The sequence below is a fragment of the Suricata suricatta genome, chromosome 16, assembly GCF_006229205.1.
Source record: "Suricata suricatta isolate VVHF042 chromosome 16, meerkat_22Aug2017_6uvM2_HiC, whole genome shotgun sequence".
Taxonomy (NCBI): Eukaryota; Metazoa; Chordata; class Mammalia; order Carnivora; family Herpestidae; genus Suricata; species Suricata suricatta.
Window position 1 is genome coordinate 4,320,245 of NC_043715.1, and position 8,503 is coordinate 4,328,747.

The 8,503-nt window shown below is 52.7% G+C and overlaps 1 long non-coding RNA gene across 1 annotated transcript; it reads right to left on the reverse strand.

Annotated features, from left to right (window-relative positions):
* Positions 1-5,148: 5,148 nt before the first annotated feature.
* Positions 5,149-8,469, reverse strand: LOC115280251. Its single transcript, XR_003903725.1, has 2 exons — positions 8,008-8,469; positions 5,149-7,278 (listed from the first exon to the last, which is right to left on the reverse strand). It is a non-coding gene; the product is annotated as an uncharacterized LOC115280251 (long non-coding RNA).
* Between the last annotated feature and the right edge of the window lie 34 nt (positions 8,470-8,503).

The following is an 8,503-nucleotide window of genomic DNA, read 5'->3' on the forward strand; positions in this document are numbered from 1 at the left end:
TGGTTCTCACACTGGACTGAGAGCAGAGCCCCTTGGAGGCTGTGTTAAATCTTCAGCTGCCTGATCCCACCCCCAGGGTCTCTGGGCAGGGCTGGGCAGGGCTGGGCAGGGCTGGGCAGGCCTGGGAGCCTGCGGCTCTAACAAGTTCCCTGGCGATGCTGACGCCACTGGCCTGGAGTCCCTATTTTAAGAAGCGCTGCCGTAAATAGGAGCCTGTCTCCGAGGAGGACAGTCTCTGACTGTATGTTTTGTTTAAGTCCAAGGCATAACCAACACCCATTCTAAGAACCAACTTCGGACCGTGAGTATCAGTAGAATGCAGAAGAATGAATGTAGTTAGCGCTCTAAGTGACCCGAATGGATGCCATTGTAAACCTTTCAAGACCAAGACTGACTGCAGAGTCATCTCAAGAAGTTATCAAATCCAGAAGGGACCAGTTGTTAGTTCGCAAGGAGGAAAACGCTTCACATTTCAACGCTGTTAAATGTGGCATAAAGCAGATAATCCACGTCAATTTTGTTTCGAAGAATTCTTGCCCAGTTTATTATATTGCTTAGTACAAAAGAGATCCTGTAAGTTCTGAACTGACCACACCAACCGAACTGAATTGATCCTAAAGCATTACTTGTTAAAGCATTACTAGTGAATTTCTTCTAGGATCGTCCAGGAATACAGACACGCTTGAATAAGCCCAAGAAATTTCTGGCAGGTTTCATGGTGAGGGAAATTTTCTGTCAGTGATTCCAGAGACGCTGGCTCAGCTGTGCCGAGGGGGGTCCTCCGGGGTCTGCTCTTCATCGTGGGGAAGACAGAGTTGGGTCACAGATCCTCGTGAAGCCCGGTCTGCCGTGAGAAAATGAGGTTGACCCACTGAAAGAATCTTACTATGTTTCCTTTTGATGATGCAGGCAAAATGTATGTTTCATGTAATCAACCTCTTCACAAAAGGATTCTGAGGAGGTCTGGCTCTAGTGCTGAGGGCTCGCACACGCCCAGTGCAGAACTGTGGCGATCATAAACCTTTTTTTTGGGGGGGGCGGATTCTGCTAACAAGGCAGCTTGACCTTGACAGCTGGTTACAAAAGAGTCTGCGTCTCTAAGATTCTTCTTATGGGCCCAGTGACCACGGGTTTGGTACAAATCAGAGACTGACTTCTTTGCAGGACACGGTTTTGAAGCACTTCCAGCTTTGTGATCTGTATTTCAGGCTCCTGATCCACCAAGAAGTCGGGCTCATCCTTGACCTCGATGGGATTTTGGGGCAGAATCAGTTGAGTGGTCTCCTGACATTTCCAAGAGGGAGAACCATTAAAAGAAACAACCATAATAAATTTCCAGAAATGACTCTTCTGATGAGTACCCACAGCTCATCAAAGTTAACTGGGTTTTCTTCTGCATAACACGCCCTTAAACTTAAGGTAGTATTTAAAGTTTCTTTCTGGAATCACGCGCTGGGTTGTGATGACAATTTCTAAGGGCCCATAAAAGGGAAGGGATAATGAAATGACAGCATTGGTTTCGGGAGGGATTATTTGAGGGCTGATTAGAGGCAGAAAGACTCCCTCTGGAAAACCGTTGATAATGTCAACAGCCTTCGAGCGCTCTGAGGCCACTTCCCGGGCAGAGCTGGGGTGCTGATGAGCGCACCCTGCATTGTGCCCAGACACCGGGCGCGTGACCTAACCCTGAAGGTGAATCGGAAGCAAGACATCACCATCAGGGGATCAGAACCCCTCCTAACGGTGACACCACGCAGCCGCTGATGCAGCGGTGACACGCGAATGGCCCTGAGCGCCAGGCTAACGGGTGCTGGTCTTGGGCCCCGAGCGGGGAGTGTCGGCTGGGCGCACAGAAGGTTGGCAGAATCCCATCTGACTTTCTCGGTGAATGACATCACCCAATGGGCCGCACCAGACAGACCTTGAATGTGAGCTTAGAGCAGACCCTGCTGTCCAGGGCGGCTGAGGGCGTCTGACACGGAGGAGTGGGACCCCTTGCCAAGGACTATTGCAGGCACAGGCATTTAGGGGCAGACGTGAGGCAGGAATGCCTTTGGGGAAACATTCTCTTTAACCTTAAAAAAGACATGGAGGGAGAGAGGTGTTCTCTTTCCGTGGGAGGCGCCGAGGTGGCACCTGTCTGGGTCCTGGAGCGCATCGTGGGGGCGTGGGATTCCCTCTTCCCTCAGCCGTCCCTCCCTCGGACTTGTCACCGTGGGGAGCGACCTTGCCCCCGTTGGCTTCCAAGGCTGTGCCTCTGTTATTTGCAGCTAAGTGTTCCCTAAGAGCTTGATCCTAAACTCGGGCGATTCTTAATTCCTGGGCAGCGGTACGGTTTCTCTTTGGACGGCAGGCATTTTGCCAATAAATAGTTGGTCAAAATGGGAAGAAAACAGGAACGCACGAAACAGGGAACTACAGACCCAGAGCACGGATTGCCGCCCCCGAGTGGGGTAGCGTCCACGAGACATCGACGCATGGGCCACACAAACACGCCTGGCCGTGCTCAAGTGGAGCGCGACTGCCCCACGTCCCCAGCGGTGGCCGGGACCCGGAAGCAGAGGGTCTCGATCACACCCAGGCACCTCTCTTGCTGGAAGCGTCAGCGACGGAGAGGAAAACAGAATCGATTCCTCTGTGAGACGCAGCCTGACGTGTAGAAACAAACTCCCATCCGATTTCCAAAGCGATTTGTGGGGCCGAGGGGTGTGACGTTCAGTCAGTGTTGTTCCCGGGCGGTGGCTCCCGCCCCCACACCCCACTTCCAGTCACCGCCAGGGTCTCTGCGGCTAAACGCAGACACGGGGTAAAGGGCGGACTGAGACCCCAGGCGGGGCTGTTTCCAGGCGCTAGTGCTCCCCTGGCTTTGTTCGTTTTGTGTCTGGAACCAAGTGACCTGATGAGGCGGTGAGGAAACAGGTCACTGTGGGAGGGGCTCTCTCTTCCCCTGGGTGGGCTTCAGGGAGAAAACCGGGTGTGAGAAGTGATGGCATTAGAAAGGCCCCAAGGGGTGAAAAGCACTAGTTAGTAGTCCGTGCGGTTCGGTCAGGGCGGACCCGTCCAACACTCACCTGGACCGGCTCCTCAAATAACCTCCCCGGGAAGAAACGAAATGCTGCTGCTCCAGGAGCACAGCCTTTCCCCGAGCCCTGGAGAGTTTGACTCCTGAATACAAATTCACATCCATGTGTTTATCATTGGATTTAGGTCACGTTTACCTGAAAACACACAATGGGTCTTTTGAAACGCAATTTCAAGATCCGCTGAGGCAGCGGGCTGACGATCCCCGGAGTGTGGACATCACAGACGAAACACGGCCGTGAGCCGTGGGCACACTCCAGGGTCACCGCCGTCTGCCGTGTGACCCCAGGGACCCGTCGATGGCTTCCTTCTGTTTGTAAACAGAGCCCGGCCGGATTACAGACCTCACTCCGAGCTGTCGTGAGGATCAGGACGACGTGAACAGAATGCCTGGCACAGCCGCCTGGCGGCTTCGGACACTAGTAACAGGTGCCCGCTAGGCTTCTTACTGTCGCCGGTTACTGTTCAGGGTTAGAGCTGACAGCAGACGGCATCAGTTTCTCCATCTACATCTAATTAAAATGTGTAAATGGGGAAAAAAAAAAAAACCCGAAAAAGGAATATAATCATCCTTATAGGGAACCTTCAATGCATAAACAGAATGTTTAGAAAAGTTCATTTTGGGGGCACCTGCGTGGCTCAGTCGGTTAAGCATCTGACTTCAGCTCAGGTCACGATCCCACGGTTTGTGGGTTCAAGCCCTGTGTCGGGCTCTGTGCTGACAGCTCAGGGCCTGGAGCCTGCTTCGGGTTCTGTGTCTCCCGTTCTCTCTGCGCCTCCCCCACTCATGCTCTGTCTCTGTTTCTCAATAAATAAATGTTAAAAAAAATTTAAAAAAACATAAATAAGTTCATTTTAAGTGGACTGTTTACAGGACTCTGTGTCCCCATGGCCACAGTGTTTAAGTACAGTCAGGACCCCAACCACTCACAAAGAGAAATTAATGTTTAATTACCCAAAACACTGGAGGGTTATTCTGGTCAGGTCACACACGATGGCACTTTGCTGGAAATGAAACACTGGAAAAACAAAACTGGTAAGACGGGAGCGCACAGCCTTAAAGTCCTGTGGCTGGGGGGGGCAGGACTCGCTAGGGGCCGGCGAGGAGGCGGATGGGGCCTCTGGGTTTGGGAGGCGAAGGCCTTCAATCAAACCAACCGGAGCCGTCTCGCTGGGCGCAGGGCCCCCACCCCCACCGGTCCTACTAAGTAGGACCTTCGTGGTCTGCGAAGGAAGCCAACCCAGCCGGTGGGGGAGAGAGGCACATACAGCCCTGCCGGCCCGGAGACCAGGGCTGGAGCCTGAGGGCAGCAGTGCACGCCCTGGGGACGGGCTCACCTAGCGGTGGCTGCCATGCGAGGGGGTGCTGGGAGCCCTGGGAGGGGGCAGCGGGTGGACCCGGCTTGTGGCCGGAAGGCCGAGCCTGCCGGGGCCCGTTACAGGTGGGCGCGAGGTGCCGTCACTGAACTCCCCGTTTCACGGGGAGGAAGGCCGTCCTCTCCCATCACCGGGGGTCACTCGGCTCCCTACACCAGGCCGCGTGCAGCCTGGCCGAGGGCTGGAGAGCCGGTCAGGTGAGTCCTTGGCGATGCAGGCAGGCGGCGATAAAGGGAACGCAAGGCTGTGCACTGGATGACCGTGAAGGCTCTCTCCCTGTGTGTGTTTTCCACACACCAGTTCAATGAAATGTTAATTAGGTGCCAGGTATAAAGAAAGATCCTTGGTCAAGTAACTTGGAAACTGGCAGGTGAGGAAGTGAAATCACATTCTCTGCTGTGGGACCTCAGAGCCTTTAATATGCTAATTTGCCCTGTGAATTTTCATGAAGCGAATGGGGCAGGAGGGGAGTTTCCTAAACCCCAGCGACCATAAACCCTTCCCTCCCAGCGCCTCTCCGAGGACAAACGTCCCTCGGCAGTGGGGAGGCGGCCCCCCTCCCACTACGTGCCTCGCACGCGGACGCAATGCTTCCGGAGGCTTTAGCCCGGGGTCTAAACCGGCTCAGACGCTTTAATCCCAAAACGCGGACGCGGACGCCCACACAAATCACTGTGACGCAGCGGGAGCTCCGAGGACAAGGGGCTCAGGCACCTTTATTCATTATTCATGGCAGGTATTTCCGGTGAGGGGAGCTTGCCTCTGACATCTGGTACGTGCGGAAGGAAGACAGCTCCTACCTAAATCCCGACAGCAACGGGCCGAATCCCCTCCCCCGGGCATGGACGAGGGCCGCAGGCGCCCTGCACGCAGGGCTGGTTAGGTGGCCTGCGGCCAGAGCCTGGCCTCACTCGGCTCAGCCTCGCCCAGCGCGGCCCCCGCCCATCAGAAGAGTGTCTGTGCAGGGCGGGAACAGGGCCTCAGTAGCTCAGATCAGAGGAAACTTACCCCTTTGGGTGACCTACGTCATCTATAAATAGGACAAATTACTTCTCAATAACATTATATATTTGCAATACAAACACGACTGGTGATACAGGAAACTTTAAAAAAAACTCACACCGTTCACTCGGGGTTTCTTTCTAAGCAGCACTATCCGATCCCTCGACTTCTTCCATGATTTTGCAGACAGAGTCACTCTGCTGGGCCAATCCCGTGGGCCTCCGGCGCCCGTGGGCTGGCACCGCCTTTCTGAGTGGCAAGAGTCATCATCCTGTCGTCTAAGACCAATAATAAAACCACGACTCTTAAGAATCTAGGTAAGAAATCGTTAAAGAAAAACAGTGTATCTTAAAAACTCGAGCCTATCCCAAGTCACTTATCATCCGCCAGCCAGGCGCGGGGCAGACGGCTCCCCCTTCTGCCCCTTCTCCCAGCGACAGGACAAGCGGGCGAGCTGGGGCGTAAAATCCTGCCAGATTTTCGACAGTGACTACTGAGGACGAACAGCACAGGGGCCTGGTCGGGGACTCAAATCTCATGCAAAACTAACTAACGAGCGCCTCAGGGCGTCAGGCAGTTCTGTCGCTTTCCAGACGCTTTCCAGACGTAAGGATGCTAACACACTGCAGCGGCGGCGGTGGCCCCTCCTCCTTACTCTGGCCTCTGCCCTCAGAGCCTGAAGACATCGAACTGCGGTTCGACTCTCAATTTTGGCAACAGGGTAGCGCCGGAGATTTCCAAAGGAACAGTTTCTAATCGTTGTGAACCGGTAAGTATCACCAACATGCTGTCTGGTGTTGGCTCAACAGTCCCTCTGGGCTGAGAACTGAAGAGTCGTCAACTTGCCCAATGCCTTCCTTCACAAAATCTGATCGTAACGAAGGACCTACCGGATGCCTACTAACAATTTACACAGCAACTTCCATCACATGGCAACTACTACAAAAGGAATGATAGAAAACAAGGACTTCACAAATATACACTAAAAATTGGACGATTTTATACAGGAACCACCAACGTTTTAGTGTTTAATATTTAACAGCACGATCGACCAAGGTCCAAGACGTGACGCTACCAAGTTCAAGAAACTGGGGGGAGAATCACTCTATAAACTAACTAGATATTATGTGATAAGAACGCACACTTTCTAATAGAAAACCTGTCTACGCATACTAGTTGCTTCAGAAAGCGGTTCGGTCTTCTCTTCGCTTGTAAAAACAGTGTCCCAGATCTCGGGGTGAATTAGCAACCTGTTGGAAGAGGAGAAACCATCAACACGTCGTGCTCAGAGACGGACAAGGAGACACGTAATTAGCAACTATACCCCCTTTCGGAACCCTCTGCGGACGCCCCAGCCCAGATCCAGCAGACTGGTTGGAAACCGTTATTTAAAAACTTCCGAGCTCGCTCCCAGCTTCTCCTCCTGTTACCCGGTCAGGAGGAAGCGTCCCGTCCTGCAGTTCTCGGGAGGACGTCCTCACTCGCTGCGGCGGGACTTCTGTCCGCCCTGTCCTGTGAGACCCACAGAAGCTTCTACGACTGGCGGGGCACTTCCCAGGTCACCCCAATACAGGACCAAAGAGAGGCCAACCCACACAGAACAACCAATCGGTTAAATAACAGCACATTTCGAGGTCTTTTACCTCCCAAGTCTCTTTTTCCTTGGACGTCAAAGCAACCTGTTTTTCACAGCCACTCACGGTTTGGTCCAGCCAGGACATGCCCACAGCGCGTGCGCGCGCACACACACACAAGGAATTTGGTGCCTTTGGCTGTATATTCTGCTTGGCACTATAGTTTCTGAAGATTTCCCGGAAACTTTATTTTTATAGGGAATTAAATTACTGAAAGTGGGAGGACGGAAAAGGGAGTTTCAAAATTACTTCTGCATTAGGATGAGGTGACCACCATCCTCACAGAAAGCCTTAAAACAAGTAACTCACTACGCGGAGAGGGTGGAGGCCAAGAGCATCTTGCTACAGGGTATTTTCCGCTATTAGTCTTTTCTCAGATACCTGGAACTATGTAGTGGGAATTTATTATTATCAATTAATTTTTTTAGTGTTTTATTTTATTTTTGAGAGAGACAGCATGAGCAGGGGAGGGGCAGAGAGAGAGGGAGACACAGAATCCAAAGCAGGCTCCAGGCTCCAAGCTGTCAGCACAGAGCCCGACGTGGGGCTCGAACCCACAAACCGTGAGATCGTGACCTGAGCTGAAGCCAGATGTCAACTGACTGAGCCGCCCAGGCGCCTGTGTAGTGGGAATTTCAATAGACTCTAGGGTGAAGGCTTAACGTGGCCTCATTTAGTGAGTCCAAGTCACAGTCCGCTGCCGTCCTGGCATTTGTCTAGTGCAGGAATTCAAGGCATTTATGAAGGTGGCCATGTGGGTTCTGGGTTATCAACAACAACAATAAAAAAAAAAGAAAAAGGAGAGAAACCTGCCTGCGCTAAGATTTCTCAGGGATTTCTCGGTTTCTGGCTGCAATGATATAAACTCAGTGACTGCCTAATGTTAACCGACGATCTGAACTCATAAGGATACAGGTCTCACGAGTAAACGCTGGGAAAAGAAATTCCTCCTAAAGAATTTGGCGTGGCTGCCGGTTGTGATCAGAAGGTGATCTCTCCAGAAGTGTCAAAGAGATTAAAGCCTCGCTGGCTTCGAAGGTGGAGGAAGGGGTCCTTCAGACAAGGGATGTGGGCAGCTTCTAGAAGCTGGCAAAGGAAAGGAAACGGGTTTTCCTCTAGAGCTTCCAGAAGGACGCAGCACTGCCAACAACTTGATTCTACCCAGGGAGACCCAGGCCAGACTTCTGATCCCCCAAACTGAAAGATAATAAATTATGTGTGTTCTTTAGGCCACTAAAAAAAAAGAAAGAATTCAGCATGAAAAGTCTGCAAGCGCAGAGCCCGAGGGGGAGGGGACAGTACAAGAGATGCTTGCGAGGATCCAGCCAGCCGGGGAGTGATGGGGACAAAGTCTGACGGCATCTAAGTTACAGCGACCCCCCCCCCCCCCCCCCCCCCCCCCCCCCCCC